Source organism: Myotis daubentonii, chromosome 3 (genome assembly GCF_963259705.1).
Source record: "Myotis daubentonii chromosome 3, mMyoDau2.1, whole genome shotgun sequence".
NCBI classification, from domain to species: Eukaryota; Metazoa; Chordata; class Mammalia; order Chiroptera; family Vespertilionidae; genus Myotis; species Myotis daubentonii.
The window spans coordinates 199669755-199685769 of NC_081842.1; the positions used below are offsets into that span (position 1 = coordinate 199669755).

Genomic DNA, 16015 nt, shown 5'->3' on the forward strand with positions numbered 1-16015 from the left:
GGCCGCCTCCACTGTGGGGAATGGAGCCCAGGCATGTGCCCTTGGCCGGAATTGAACCTGGGACCCTTTAGTCCACAGCCTGACGCTCTATCCACTGAGCCAAACCGGCTAGGGCAGAAGTGAAATGATTTTATGTCATCAGACTGTACTACCTTTTTTACTCTTTTAATGTTTTTAAAAATTTTATTTATTGCTTTTTAGAGAGAAAGGAAGGGAGACAGAGAGAAAGGGAAATATCAATCCATTGTTCTTATTTATGCAATCATTGGTTGATTCTTGTTTTTGCCCTGACAGGGATCGAACCTGCAACCTTGGTGTGGTGTATTGGGGATGACGCTCTAACCAACCAAGGCCAGTGTGCTGCGCTCAGCATGGCCAGGGGTGAACCTGAGGGGTGGGGTGGGAGGGGGGGAGTGGTGAAGGATTAAAGAAGACAGACAAGAGAATAAAGCTGGAGCTAGGTAGGACACGGCTCTCGGATGGAGAGACAGTGTCCCAGCCTGCAAGCCGAGTCTTTATTTTGTAGCCAGATTCCACGAGGCAAAGTAAGGGCGTGGTCAAGATGTTTACAATGTTCTTGCAGGTTTTGAATCTACTGAATTACATGCACCTGAACTCTATCAAGCTTTGTTTGGCAGCACTTGCTGCATCTCCTGCAGCCTATATCACTGAGCCACCTGGGACCACAGGTTCAGACCATAAGGTCAAGCTTACGACTATAGCCTTTGGCTATAATTGTGCTGGGAGAGCTGGGACTTGCACGTGGCTTTGCCATGAGGGGACTGTGCCCGCTCATTAGTCCGAGGCTTGAACCTGTCCACACGCTATAGCGGCTCTCCACAGGCCAGGTTGTGTTTCTTTCTTCTTTATTTTTTGTTAATCTTCACCTGAGGATATTTCCCCATTGCTTTTAGATAGGGTGAAAGGGAGGGAAGGGGGGAGAGAGAGAAGTGTGTGTGTGAGAGAAACATTGATGTGAAACATATGGATTGGTTGCCTCCCACACTCACCCTGACCAGGGCTGGGGATCAAACCTGCAACCCAGATATGTGCCTGCTGTTGACTGGGAATCAAATCCTTGACCCTTTGGGTTTTTGGGCCGACACTCTAACCACGGAGCCACTAGCCAGGCCAGGGTTGTATTTCTTAGATTTCATTCTTTAAATCAAAGGTTCTTTGTATGTGTGTCTGATGTGGGGTAAAGTTCAAATTTTATATTTTTCACATTGGGGAGCCATTTGACCTAATGTCATTGATTAAATAGCCTGTATTTTCCTCTTAGATGCAAAAATGCTATACTTATGATGATAGATAGGTAGATAGACACTTACATAGTATATAGAATTCCTCTTGTTTTATAAGTATTTTTACTTATGGCCTGATAGTTCCATCTCATTTTTATTCATTCATTTATTTTTCTTGTGGGAGAGAGAAAAATGGGGAGTTTTGTTTAATGGCTACAGAGTTTAAGTTTGGGATAGCGAAAAAGTCCAGGAGATGGCTGGTCGTGATGGCTGCACAACAATTTAAATATACTATGTCACGAGCTGTACACTTAAAAATAGTGGAAATGGTAAATTATGTTATGTGTATTTTATTATATTGATATTCTATTCTTTTGTGTATTTTCTTCCCGTTTAACTTGAGAATCAGCTTGTCGAATTCTACGAAAATACCTTTGCTATTTTGATTGAAAGCACGTTCACTGACATCTTTACAACACTGAGTCTTTCCACCCAGGAACGTGGCGTGTCTCTCCATTTCTGCAGGCCTCCTTTTATGTCCTTCAGCCAAGTTTTATAGTTTTATTCACATCGGCTTCTTCCTAGACGTATGATGGCTTTCTTCGCCTCTGTGAACGGAATAGCGAGTAAAGCGCAGGAGCAGTCACTCAAGGACTGGGTGCAGAAGACCCGAGACAGGAAGTAGAACATCGCACGAGTCATTTCTCTGGGAGCCTCTGCATGAGGCAGCAGGTGGATCCAAGCGAGCTGGGCTGAGCTGGGCTGAGCTGGGCTGAGCGGCAGGGCCGGCAGGGTCACGGGGCGGGAACCTTCAGAATGAGAGAAACCTGAGTTCATCACCGCAGGGGCAGGAAGAGGGAGAAACGGACATGCTGGGGACGGGCTGGCGCTCAGCGTGAATACTGCTGTGGCTAGAGGGCCTCTTTCCCTCTGCAGAGCAGAGCGGCTTTGAAGCCAGGAGGCCCGACTCTGAACCCTGGCCCTGCCACTCACTGGCTGTGAGGCCTGGGGCCAGTCACGTCGTAGCTTCTCGGAAACCCTGCGTTCTCACCGGTAAAATAAGGGTAAATTCTAATTATATATTCAACTGTGTAATTATTGGTCTGTCTCTCACTGGACTGTCACGCCACATGGCCAGGGACCATATGGGTTAGTGCATGAATGTGCAGGGCTGCCGCTAGCCCATACGGTGTTTGGGGAAGTCAGAAAGTGGCCTCCTTTTGAGCAGACACAGCTCTGGGAGCCCCCCGTTTGGTGATTGGTCTGTGGGCTGGATTCTGGGCCCACGTGTCCCTCACTGGGTGCCCTTGTGCAGCGAGTGACCTGCGCTGGTGTGTATACCAGTGCTTAGCACACGCAGGCCGAGCGCATGGGAGGTGCTCAGGAAATTCGTTGAATAAATAGATGATTAGATGTGGGGGTTTAGAGAGAAGAGGTGAGGGGGGGATTTTTGGGAGGCACCGAAGGGTTCTCATTTGTGCTAAAAAAAAAAAAAAATCCTTTGCTTCCAGCTGCAGAATAACTTGGAATTTTCCAAGGGCTTTATTTCTTGTATTTCTGAAGGGGATGGTTAGTATCAACTAGCACCCAGGTTGCAGCGCTTACAGGAATGGGCAATCTGCTGATCTGGTTTGGGTAGATACGCCAGGGTTTATCTGCATGGGGCCTAGGGAGGTTCCAAGAGTCCTCCCTCGGGGTGGAGAGAGCCTGACTTGGTAATAGAGCCTTGAGCAATCCAGGGAAGCAGAGATAAAGCTAGGTAAAGAATAACTGGGGAGGGCATGAGGAGGAGCCAGACATGTCTGAAGAGCAGAGGAGAGTGTTCTAGGCAAGGGGGCGGGGCGGAATGTGCAAAGGTCCTGGGGTCCCTGTTGCTGAGGCACCCAGAGTCCCTGGGGTACCTTGGGGGTGAAATAAGGGTCACAGTGAAGAAGATGGGGGAAATGGCAGGTGCCTCCCCAAGGGTTTTTAATCCAGTGAGGAGGGACAGAAGATTCAACAAGGTTGTTTCCTGGTATTGTTTGGGCAAAACCATGGGTGTTGGCCAGGGGCAGGGTGGGGCTCTGATCTGTGGACTCTCTGGAGGGACAGGAGCTGAACTGCCTTCCTGAGACAGCTTGGCTTGTTCTTTTAATTGTGTTTTGATTGCACAAGTGACATTTAAACAGCACTAAAAGCAATATTTAAAAAGAAAGGAAAACCACTGGACCCCGTCCATCTTACACATCTGATGCCTTGGGAAGATGACTGGACGTGGAGTCCCACCCTCTGGGGCTGGCATCCTTCTCTCCCAATTACTGGCTGTGCCCCCTCAGCAGGCGATTGCCCCTTCCTCCACCTTCATTGCCTTACCCACAAAGGGGAACAACTCCAGCCTCGTAGGGATTTGGGGAGATTGGGGAATGAAGTGAGATCGTGTAGTAGAAGCCCTTGGCATAGTGTCTGGTGTATGGTGGGCACTCCATAAAAATGTCTCTCCTTTATCAAGGCAACTGTTTGCATTTTCTGCCAGGCTTTTATCAAACCCAGATGCATATTTTGCACACTTTGTGATCATGCTTTAAATTAAATTTCACAGTCTGCCTGTAAGCTTACTATAGCATAAGCACTTGTTTCAACATTTTCATAATTATTTAATGGTGAAACATCAGGCCATCGAATCAATGGATCATTAATTATGTACCAGTCTTCTGCTCCTGGACCTTTTTTCGTGTTATAAATAGTTGGGTATTGAATTCTGTTTCTTGTTGCCTTCATTTGTGCCTCATTTTTATTTCTCCTGTTGAAGGTTGAACAGTCTTTCATGTCTACGTACTACTTCTAGTTCCTCATCTGAATTGCCTGCTCATGAACTTTGTCTGGATGTCTCTTAGCAACTCAGGTATTTTATATTGCTGTGCATGAAGTCTTCACATAATGTAGACATTAGCCATTTGCCATTCTCCCCACTTCCGGGTGACATTTTAATTTTAGATTTTAGTTATTTTTCTAATATCCAAACTTTAAATGTTTTACCTATCAGAATTGGCATTTGTGATTTTTCTCTGATTGAGTTCATCGTTTATCCAACCAAGTGTGTGAGCACCCAATTTGTATGACAGATGCATGGAGAGGTATGGGGGGGCATATAGGACACCCTAGTTCCTAATTTCCACAGCTGTTAGTTAAGTTGGGGATACAGACAATGAAAACAATCATAATATTGCCCAGCTAAGCACTAGAACGGTAAGGCTTGTGACAGCAGCAGTCAATCGAGTTATCTCTCTGCCCCAGTTCTCACTCTCTCTTAGACCCTGTCCTAAGAACTTGCATACACTATCTCATTTAAACCTCTCAACCACTCTGACTTAGATACTGTAGTATTCCCGTTTTATAGATGAAGAGAATGGTCTTAAGGATAATTACACAACTTAACCAAGCTCCAACAGCTAGTAAGTAAGGGCTGAGGCCAGTGTTTGAAATCAGCCAATTAGAATGTAGCGCTCGCCTTTTTAACCACCATACTAAACTAGCTCAGGGAGTTTGCCGTGGAGACTATGACACTGGAAGGGATAGAGTTGTGCATCAAGGAAGGCCCCCGGGAGGAGGTGAGTTAGAGCTGAGAACTGAAAGATGCAGGTAACTTCATTAGGCAAAGGGCTGTGGAGGAATGCATTCCATAGGGAGCAGCTTTTCCACCTGCATGGAGCTACAGTCTCCGGAGACTGTCAGTAGGCCAGTTGCCTCAAAGCATAGGTGGCTCTTTCATTACCCACATTTGATTTAGCTGTTTACTCACCCCAGGCTCCATGTTAGGTGCTAGGAACACAGAGGCGAACAAGACCTTTAAGAGACCTGCCCCACGGAACTTCCACTCAAGGTCGGGGAAAGAGACGAGAAAGAAGATGTATTGAATGCATGTCACCCATTGCTGTCAACAACCTCAAAAACCCCTGTCTGCATTGTGAATATTCCTTGTAGCTTGAGTCCCTCCTTCTCAAAACAGAAGTCAGCCTCCCTTGTGGCCAGCGTGCAGGTGTGTGACCTAGTTTCCTCCACTCACACTCACCTGCCTGAGATACCGAGCGGATGAGCTCTCAGTGGTAATGGCTGCATAGGGGCATCCCTTTGGCTCGCCTGGGTGGTGGCTGATGTCAGAGCAGCAGCTCCTCCCGCACCAGTCCGGTTCTGCAGCTGCTTCTTAGAGATGCTCCCGAAAGCTGCATCGAGAGCAGTGGTTCTCAACCTTGGCTGCACATTAGAATCACCTGGGAATCTTTTTAAAATCCTGATTTCTGGGCCTCATCCTCCGGAAATTCTGTTTCTTTGTTACTAATGTTGTGGCCCCACCCCATAACAAAGAAACAGAATTTCCAGAGGATGAGGCCCAGAAATCAGGATTTTAAAAAGATTCCCAGGTGATTCTAATGTGCAGCCAAGGTTGAGAACCACTGGTCTAGAGGCTGCTTGTCCACCATCCAATGAGTCTAACTAACCGCTCATGTGAATTCCTCTTCCCCTTCACCTGGCCAGAGAGGACTCTGGTGTCTGCAAGCAGGATACTGATGAATATGCAAACAAACAAATAAATATACACTGCGGAAAGTCAGGGTCTCCTAAGGTAGATCTGAGATCCACACTCAGGAGGCTGAAACCCAGAGCCCAGACTCTCATCCTAGATGCTGCTGGATGGACACCCCCACAGAGCGGGTCAGTCCTACAGGCTTGCTGGCACCCCGGGATGAGCAGCCCGCCTTCCTCCTTTCACGCTCAGCCTGGGCAGAAGGACACGGATTGCCTCTCCCCTTGTCCGGTGCACAGGCTGGGTAGGGAGCGTTGCACATGGTGCCCTGGCCCAAGGCTCTCGATCTCTTGCAGGGACCACTGTACTATCCTCCTCCCTGGAGGGCTGCAACGTGATGGGGTTGTATATTTTCATTAACGTTATTGTCATGCAATTCTGAATCCATCTCATGGTCAGAAATGAGCAAGGGCTGGAGCCTGACTGGACCTGTCCCAGGAAGGGAGGAAAGGGAGAAGCCATCGTGTGTGTGGCCGTGAGGTTGGGGACCGTCTGAGCTCCGCGTGTCTGCGTGGAGGAGTGGGGCTGGTGCCCCTGGAAGCCAGACTTATGCCCTGTGAGACAAGTGGTAGAAGGAAAATGGGAGCTCCCGTCCGCAATTGAGGATCTTCTTTAATTAAATCAGCATCTTGTCCTGGGAGATGAGACAACTCTACAAGAGCACCAAACCGATGGCAGGGCATGTCAATCACCCGGAAGTGGTCTATCCGCTGGCAGGGCCAACCTACTAGCAGCTCAAGTCGAGAGGTGTTTTTCTAGTTGGATGCATTTTTTTTGTTTTTTTTTTGCATTTTCCAAGCCTGGCGGATCGATAGCTACAAGCAGCTCAAATAAATTTCTGTTTCTGCTCTCACGTGGGGAGATGGGCCATTAGATGACTCAGGTTCCCATCAGATGATACTGCTGTCAGCGATTGCTGTCCACGACCTCTCTAGGTCCTCACCACAGCCTTGTAAGGTCAGGGCAACTGCGCCTATTTCAGAGATCTGCGAACTGAGGCTCAGAGAGGGGATGTCATTATTCAGAATCACAGAGCTTGTCATTGGCCTCCAGGCCTCTCTGTGTGCATGTAAGCTGCTTGTTATTCCAAACTATGTTATTACCGTTGTCAGTTTCCCAGGCTAGAGAATAATAATGATCCTCAGAGAGGGAAAGTCGCTTGCCCAAGGTCACAGAGCCAATGAGTGGCAGGGCGGGAGTTAAAGGCCAGCTTGTCAGCTTACAAAGCCCTCTGCTAGGATTGCTCATCAGCCTGGTCTGGGCCTGCCGCCTCTGCATGTCCCCCCCCCCTCACCCCCACCCCCTTCCCCACCAGTGGGAGAAAGGCCAGAGGCATCAAGATTTATTTCTCTGAGAGGCCCCTGGGGGGAAGCAGGCTCCTTCCCACCCACAGCACCAAGGGCGTCAGTTCCCAGCTCTGGAAGGACCTGCTCCTCAGGGCTGCAGCTCTATTTTTAGCCTTGAATCCATCAATAACCAGAGCCTGGCAGAGCAGCCAACTCCTGGCTGCCTGGTATTAATAAAAGGGAGCAAGTGACCATTTATTAAGCATTTTCTGGGTGCTGGGCATTATGGGAAGTAGTTTACATGGATTATCTATCTACTTAAATCTTTACAACATTCCTGTAAGAAGCCACACAGCTGATAAGCTCCAAATGCAGGTCACACCCAGGTTTATGGGACTCTAGGTCCATGCCCTTTCCTCTGTACCACTTGGGGTAATAAAACATGACCCTGACCTTTGGGTGGCCTGGTCAGTGAGGGGGGCCTGGTCAGTGAGGGCGGCCTGGTCAGTGAGGGGTTGGGAGCGAGGCAGACACACCAACATGTAGGGAGGTGCCGTGGGTCAGGAAGCAGCCACACGCTCCAGCTGGCTGGCTGGTTTCTGTCCCTGAGAACAGAGACCTGGAACTGGATGTCCCAGTGGAGAAAGGCTGGACCAGGGGTGGGCAAACTTTTTGACTCGAGGGCCACAATGGGTTCTTAAACTGGACTCAGAAGGAGCTGCGGCCGTGTTTCCCGACATTGCCATGTTAACACTGCTGCTGGTGAAGGAGCGGAGGGAGAGCAAGAGAACCTTCCGCTCTTTCGGCTCCGCGGGCTGGATAGAACAGCCAAACAGGCCGGATCCGGCCCGCAGGCCGTAGTTTGCCCCCGGCTGAGCTGGATGATCACTGTGGGCAGAGGGAACAGAACAAGCAAAGGCAAGGAGGTGTCAAGTGAGGGCTGCTTGGGGAACAGTGAATAGGCCGGAGGATTTGGGGAGGGAAGGAAGAGGAGGCCAGGCACAGAGAGCGGGCCAAGGTTCCAAAGATCTCGAATTCCAGGGTGTTTCTGGATTCTCAAAGGATTGCGAGTGGAAGAGTGACATCGTTATGTCTGTGTTTTGGAGTAGAGATTGGATCTGAGGGAGAGACTGGGGTGAGGGAGATAAGTGACTACAGTATTCTTTATTTTATTTATTTTTAAATCTTTATTGTTGAAAGTCTTACATATGTTCCCCCACCCCCACCCCCATCAACCCCTTCCAGCCCACCCCTGCCCCTGCCCCAGGCCCTCACCACCCCTCTGTCTGCGTCCATGGGTTATACATATATGCATACAAGGTCTTTGGTTGATTACCTCCCACCCACCCACCCTGACTGCAGTGTTCTTACTACTAATAGTGATAATAGCTTCCTTTTGTTGAGCACCTACTGGAATGTTAGGCATCATATCACTAGTAGGTGCTTTTCCTAAGTCAGTGCTTCATACACACAGCAGGTATCACCCCTCTTTTCTAGGCGAGGAAAAGGAGCCTGTGAGCGATCACGTGACAGCCCAGGGCCACCAGGATTGGAATCCGAGTCTGGTTGACTCCAAAGACCTTGATGCTACCCTGGCCAAATGGGAGGATGTGTAATAAAAACAGCCTCAGGCCAAAGGACAGGGATCTGAAGTCCAGGAATGGAGAAGATAAGGTCGGTCTCAAAGATAATCGAGAGGCAGATTTTGTTGTTGTTTTGTTTCGCCCTTTAAATAAGTTTATTCACACACATGGAGGATAGAGTTACATTCCTAAGGTTACAAAGCTTTTCTGGAGCCAGGACTGGGCAGACTCCACTGGGGGAAAGGGCACATTTCTACAGGGCAGTGGCCGCGGGAGGGAGGGAAGGGCAAGGTCTAAAGTTCAGTGTGTCCAGCAGCTCCGAGGTTCCCCAAGAGGCCCCGCCAGGGCTTGGGGTTCAGAGGCCCAGGAGCAGGTGGCGCGGGGGAATGAAGGAGGGGGTCCGTCTGAGTCTCAGCTGCGTCGACACCTGACATCGGTGGGGTCCAAAGCCTCCAAGGAGGTAGGAAATGTGACTCCGCCCCCCAACAATAATGTCAAAATGTCACAGAGACACAGGAGCCAAGGAGAGAGCGCCCTATTGCCACAGCTGGAGGAGTTTGAGCAACAAAGTAAGTGAAGTGGCATTGTGTTCTAACCCAAAGTATAAAATGAATACCCATGAGTCCATACTGATAAAATAAATGATCAGGAAGAGTCAAATCTCCCACAAAATATCCCAAATAACTGATGCAGATATTCTGCCCTCAGGGAGGTGGGACATGCTCCCCATTGCTTACGTGGGGGCTGCTCAGGGTGACTTCCTTCCTAAGAGGACAGTGGGGCAAACCGAAGAGGAGGGGCAGAGGACCCTTCTCAGTGGGCATTTCTGACAAGCGCCACCTCAGCCAGTCATCAGGTCACCATCAGCCCGATAAGCCAGGTTGGTATGACGTGTCCAGCGGCAGCCTTGCTCAGGGCGCCAGCAGCCCCTGGCAGCCTTGGAAAAGGTCCGTTTTTCATAAACACAAGCATATCCACAGCCCCCACTTACTCTTGGCTGTGTCCATGACCTTGTGGGGTGGGGACCAGAGCCCCGGAGCACCTGCTGTTGCCTCAGCTCCTAAGAGCTCAGAGGCACAGGAAGCGCCAGGACTGAGAGGGAAGCCACAGTCAGCGGCATCTGGGAGGCTCTGCCCAGGCGCCACAGTGCCCAGTGAATTGACGGGGCCCAGCTGTGACCGAGTTGGCAGTGTCCAGAGGCAGTGAAGAGCAGCAGTGGTGTCCAGGGCAGGTCCCAGCAGCTGGGTCAGAGGGACACGGGCACCCGGAGGCGCCAGCAGGCCGAGGTGGCCCTGAGGTTAGCAGTGTGCAGCCTTAGGCAGAGACCGGGACTCGGAGTTGCTTACAGCGTGTTCCGAAACCTCCTGCCTCAGGCCCAGAGGGCCTGTTTCTGTTTTTCCAGTTCATGAGGTCAACGATCTTGAGCATGTCCTTCAGCAAATCAGAGAACTCCCACCAGAGTCAGGTCCACGCTTGTCTCAGTGACCTCTGGCCGAGCAGCCTGCTGCCGCCTGGCAGTGCAGGGGGTGCTTCTGGGAAGGCAGGGTTCCCAGTGACTTTCTCCCCCCGGGTGGCCCCTGGCTGCTCAGTGTGGTCCAGATCAGCCCCCTCTTTCCCTTGACTCCAAAGCTAGGATGAAGAATGTGCTCAAAAGCATCCACGGAAAATGAACGTTTGTCCTCTTTCCGCCATCCGCGGGGGAAGCCCATTTACAGAAACCAGTCCATCTCAGGGAGGCAAGACTGAGAGCGTCCCCCTTGTCAAATGCATGGCGGCTCCAGTGCTACGTCCATGCTTAACATCGTCTATGACACTTTGTCCATCTCATTAAATATTCTTTGACAGCATTACCTCTTTCCACCTTAAAACTCTTTTGAAAAAATATTTTTATTGATTTCAGAGAGGAAGGGTAAGTGAGAGAGATAGAAACATCAATGATGAGAGAGAATCACTGATTGGCTGCCTCCTGCACACCCCCCACTGGGGATTGAGTCCGAAACCCAGGCATGTGCCCTTGACTGGAATTGAACCCAGGATCCTTCAGTGCTCTATCCACTGAACCAAACTGGCTAGGGCAGTGGTCGGCAAACCGCGGCTCGTGAGCCACATGCGGTCCTTTGCCCCTTGAGTGTGGCTCTTCCACAAAATACCACGTGTGGGCGCGCACGTACAGTGCGATTGAAACTTCGTGGCCCATGCGCAGAAGTCGGTTTTCGGCCTGGGCAAGTTTATTTTGAAGAAGTGGCGTTAGAAGAAGCGGGGGGTGTCGGTCGGTCTGGCGCCCGCGGGATACACAGCACGGGGGAGGTGTGCGTGATTCATGCACGAGCTGAGTGAGCTGGTCAGTCAGCAGTGTCATTGTGCAGTGGTTAATGCTAGTCGCGTCCGCAAATCACTCGCGGGTGACAAAAGTACCTACTCGAAGCATAAAGTTACCTGTATTTTTCCAACCAGCTGCAAATCCTACAGGTATTTTTGTCATCAATTTAAGAATTGTAATTATTTTGTGTTGGTAGCTTTATTATTATAAAATGAGGACGTTTTTCAGCAAAGGCCAGCTTAGGAGTACCCTAATTAAGTTAATAACAGTGTACCTACCTATATAGTTTAAGTTTATAAAAAATTTGGCTCTCAAAAGAAATTTCAATCGTTGTACTGTTGATATCTGGCTCTGTTGACTCATGAGTTTGCCGACCACTGGGCTAGGGCCATCTTAAAACTCTTAAAGCAGTAACTGCCGTGGAGAAGTCTGGACGATACTGTCTTACCATGTGATGAAGGTTCCTCTCACCTGTGGTGTTGTGTGGCTGCCACACGCCCCTGATCTGATGTGGGGAGAAGGCACGTCCCTGTGGCATTCTCGCCCCAAACCCTGAAGACCAGTTTAATCAGGAGAAAAACATCAGAGTAACCCAAAGTGAGGAACACTCCACAACCTGCCCGAGTGTTACTCCTCAGGACTGACAAGGTCATGAAAAGCAAGGACAGCCCCAGCAACTACCACAGGCCAGAGGAGACGGGGAGGCATGGCAGCCGAATTCAACGAGTAGCCAGGGCGCCACACGACAGGTAAACGCAAACTGTCTCAGGTCCCGCTCTGGGCCCTGAAACTGGAAAAAAGACACCAGTGAGAAAACTGGTGAAATCCAAGTACAGTGCGTAGTTATAGTGACGCACCATGGAATGTAAGACGCTCACGACGGAAGGAAATGGCTGAGGGCATATGGAACCCCGTGTATTATATTCGGAGCTTTTCTGGGAGCCTAAACTTATTTCAAGAGAAGCCATTTATTAGAAGAATTCACGCCCCACAAAAAACCTAAGTCTTTCCTTGGCTTCCGTGATATTGTGTCGTATATCCTTCGTGTGTGTGTGTGTGTGTGTGTGTGTGTGTGTGTGTGTGTGTGTTCTCACTCACCAAATGACAACTACCATGTTAGGTACTGTGAATAAGGAGGCCAACAAAGCAAACCCAGTCTGGTTCCTGCCCTCATGGGAATATAGTTTAGAGCAGCGGTCACCAACCTTTTGGACCTCACAGCCCAGCAGTGGTCCGCGGACCACCGGTTGGTGAATGCTGGTTTAGAGCAGGAACTTTGAATTGAGTTGGACTTGAGGTTGAACCAGCTCTGCTCCTCCCTAGAGACTGCATGATCCCAGGTAAGTCCCTTCATCCACTGAAACCTGTTTTTCTTCTCTGTAAAAAGTGAATAAGGACGTCTACTTTATAATATCGTTGTGAAGATTCAGTGCGATAATATACAAGAGTCCCAACCCATAGTAAATGCTCAATAAACACTCACCAAAGGAACCACTGACACCTGGATCGTGTCTGCAGCCTCCCATGCAGTTTCTCTAGTTTCACTTCTATGGAAGGCGTTTAAAGCAAGAAGCAACCAAGAACAACAACAACAAAGGTAAATCCTGGTGATAAGTAGGCAGAGGCTGTATAAAAGAGGCGCTGTCATGCATAAATGGAGGAATCGGCAAGCAATTTCGTGAGAGGCATTGGGCCAAAGCCTGGTTAAAACCCTACTTTGATTATTTTTTTATGACAATGAAGCATTTTAGAATATCAGGAGATAGAGAGACTGGCTGGCTTCCTAAATCAATTCTTCCACTTACTACCCTTGGCAAGTTACTTATCTCTCTGTGCTAACTTCCTCATCTGTCAAGTAGGGACGATAATAGTCCTTACCTCATAGACTAGCTGTAAGGATTAATATAGGTAATCAAAATAGGTAAATATAGGATTGAGATAGGTAAAGCATTTAGACCAGTCCCTGGCTCAGAGTAGCTCTGTATGTGTTATCTGTCACTGCCCGTTTACCCCCAGTGCCACGTGGGGCTAATAGCACCTTCCCCAATGGTGGGAGATTTCCATTATCCGAATGGACCAGAATAACAGTTCACTTGGTCTTAGGGGACCTGGTCAAGTCTCTGCCACAACGACCAGAATAACAGTGGGAACTGTAACCCGGCCTGCCATTCATTTGACATTGTTTCCATAAATGCTGACTCTGACTAGATAAACAGCATGCTTGTATCGGAATCCCAGGAACTCGCTTCCGAAGATACAGGCTCTGACCTTCAGTCACTCCAGTTCTGGGAGATGCTGCCAGTGGAAGGAAATGGCTGAGGGGGAAACAGCTGACCTTCAGACCTTCAGCGACCTTCAGATGACGTGGAGGCAGGATGACAAAGACCAGGGTGATGCACATCAGACCATCACTTGACCAGTTTCCAGGTCCTTATCGGCACGGACTTCGCTGGCCTGCACCTAGAGGATTTCTCAAAACCCCCTCCCCCATTCAGCAGCAAGACCCTTTCCATATGAAACTAACCTCATAGATATAAGATTTAAAACTAACGGGGGGGGGGGGAGGTAATAGGGGAGGGACACATAATAGAAATAGAACGACAGTTGTTTAATAGCTGCTCACTATGAAGGGGAGATTTTCTTACAGACCCTGGGAACTGAAGGACGTGTCACACGCAGGAGAACAGGCCTGGAGATAAGGCAGCCCGGAGCCCAGATGAAGGACAGAACATCTCTGAAGGGAGACAGCATTCCAGGGCTAATCTTCGCAAGGACGACGGAAGAAGGCAGGCCCTGGGAACTCACTAACTTCAGATTCCCCCACCCACTAGCCCTGTACAAGAGCTTGAACTGAAACGTCAGAGCACTCTTCCTCAAGGTGCTACCCCGCTGCTCTCTCAGGTCGCCTGCTATCTGATTAATCAACGCTCATAAACGATTCCACCTTGTCTCTGCTTATTGGCTTAGTGGCGAAGGCAGTAACGGACCCGTCCGTGCCCAGTATCACCAGGACGTTTCATAGTGGGAGGTCTTTTCACTTAAAAAAGTTACTTCTTGCCCTGACTGGTTTGGCTCAGTGGATAGAGCGTTGGCCTGTGGACTCAGGGGTCCCGGGTTTGATTCCGGTCAAGGGCATGTACCGCGGTTGCGGGCACGCCCCTAGTGGGGGATGTGCAGGAGGCAGCTGATCCATGTTTCTCTCTCATGGATGTTTCTGACTCTCTATCCCTCTCCCTTCCTCGCTGTAAAAAAATCAATAAAAAAAAATATATATATTTTTAAAAAGTTACTTCTTGAGAGCGTTGGTTGGATGTCACCAGTGACATCAATCTCAACTCTTACCTCATTTGGGACCCTGACAGCCAGATCATGATAGCTTTCAATACGGGTTACACAGCAGCTTCCTTTGTGCGCGCGCGCGTGTGTGTGTGTGTGTGTGTGTAGTAAACCTTATTTTTAAGAAAAGATTTAGATTTATAGAAAAAAAAATTGAAGACTAGTACAGAGAGTTCCCAAATACCTGGCATTCAGTTTCCTGTTATTAACATTATCTTGCCTTTTAAATTCAACACGATGTCTTTGAGATGCACCCATGTTGGTGTGTGGCTCTAACGTATTCATTCTCACTTCAGCGTAGTATTCCATGAACCTGGAAGCTTTTCGTGGTGTCCCACGGCCCAGGCTTTCGTGCCCGGATCCCATCTTCCTCTTCGTGAGGTCCGTCCAAACTGAGTTCTGCAGTGAGAATACTCACATGGTAGTCATGTTATACAATGTCGTCTGGTTTTCAATGTTGAGAATCAATCTAGAGGCAAAGTACGGCAAACGGAACCACCTTTTACAGAATAGAATGTACATACTCCAAACCTTCACAAAGTAAAAGTAAAAATTGAGTTGATGGAGGAAGGCAGAAGTGGGGAGGGGAAATTATTCATTTCACACAGAGGAAAATCAAAAGATACAATCTAAGGAAGAAACAGTTAAGATTATTATTCAAAATTATAATTGTAACCAATAGAAGAACTACAAATATGAATATAAAAAATTTGGGAGGAGAAAGGGGAAAAGGATGGTTAATGAAATCCCACAGCAGGGAATCAGTCGATACTGCTACCACCAACACATCCAGCACCAGAGTGTGAGGACAGTATTCACAGTTATGGAAGTGACATAAACAAACAACTAAAATGACAACCTAATAAAATAAAATAAAAAAGAAAGAAAGGAAAAAAAGCAAGGCTGCTCCCGAGTTGGGAAGGGAGAGGACATGTTAAAGTTTTGATGTCTAACTTTTATAGTTGGCTTCCATGGGCATTTTTATCTCTGCGAATTATCTTTTTTATATTCGCCATAATAGTTAAAATGGCAACTAATTAGGCAAAGCTGTAGATCTGATTCCGACATTTCCCTAGGGCTTCGGGCTCGTTCAGTCACTCGCCCTCACCCCGGGAGCCAGTTCACACGCTCAGACAGGCCAGGCCCTTGGGCCACCTTTGGCTTCGGACGCCCACCACCTACCTGCCGCCGCGGGAGCCCGAGGCCGGGCGGGAGAGCGCGCCCTCTGCTGGTGCCACGGCGTCGGCACGTGCAGGGTGCCGTCCTGGGCGTCTCGTGGGAGCCTGCGCCCCGTCCCTCACCCAGGGCTCCTTGCGTCACGTGATTCCAGCCCCTTCCCAGCTGGGGGTGGAACCCTGGAATGGGGGCGCCGGGGGACTCCGAGTGGGAGCTTCTGGACGGTTTGGAGCCGAGTTCCCTGAGCGGTAGGAGTCCGTCCTTGTCGGGCCCGGGAACCGGGCTGGGGTGTCTCGCAGGACAGGACCGACGTGAGGGGCTGGGCAGGGGCAGGGGCTGGGGCTGGGGACGGGGACGGACCCCTGGGTGGCCGCGGAGGGCTGAGAGCTGGGCTTCAAGATGGAGAGAGGAGACCGGCGCTCACTCCCATGGGCCCGTCGTGGGCGAGTCCCTGAACGTCTCTGCCTCCGTTTCCTCCCCTGTGGCTGCCAGTGTGAAATGAAACGATG

General features: G+C 49.5%; 1 long non-coding RNA gene across 1 annotated transcript; it reads left to right on the forward strand.

Annotated features, from left to right (window-relative positions):
• Positions 1-1517: 1517 nt before the first annotated feature.
• LOC132231389 (uncharacterized) lies at positions 1518-15444 on the forward strand. Its single transcript, XR_009452048.1, has 4 exons — positions 1518-1794; positions 2183-2308; positions 4033-4125; positions 8589-15444. It is a non-coding gene; the product is annotated as an uncharacterized LOC132231389 (long non-coding RNA).
• Positions 15445-16015: the final 571 nt, after the last annotated feature.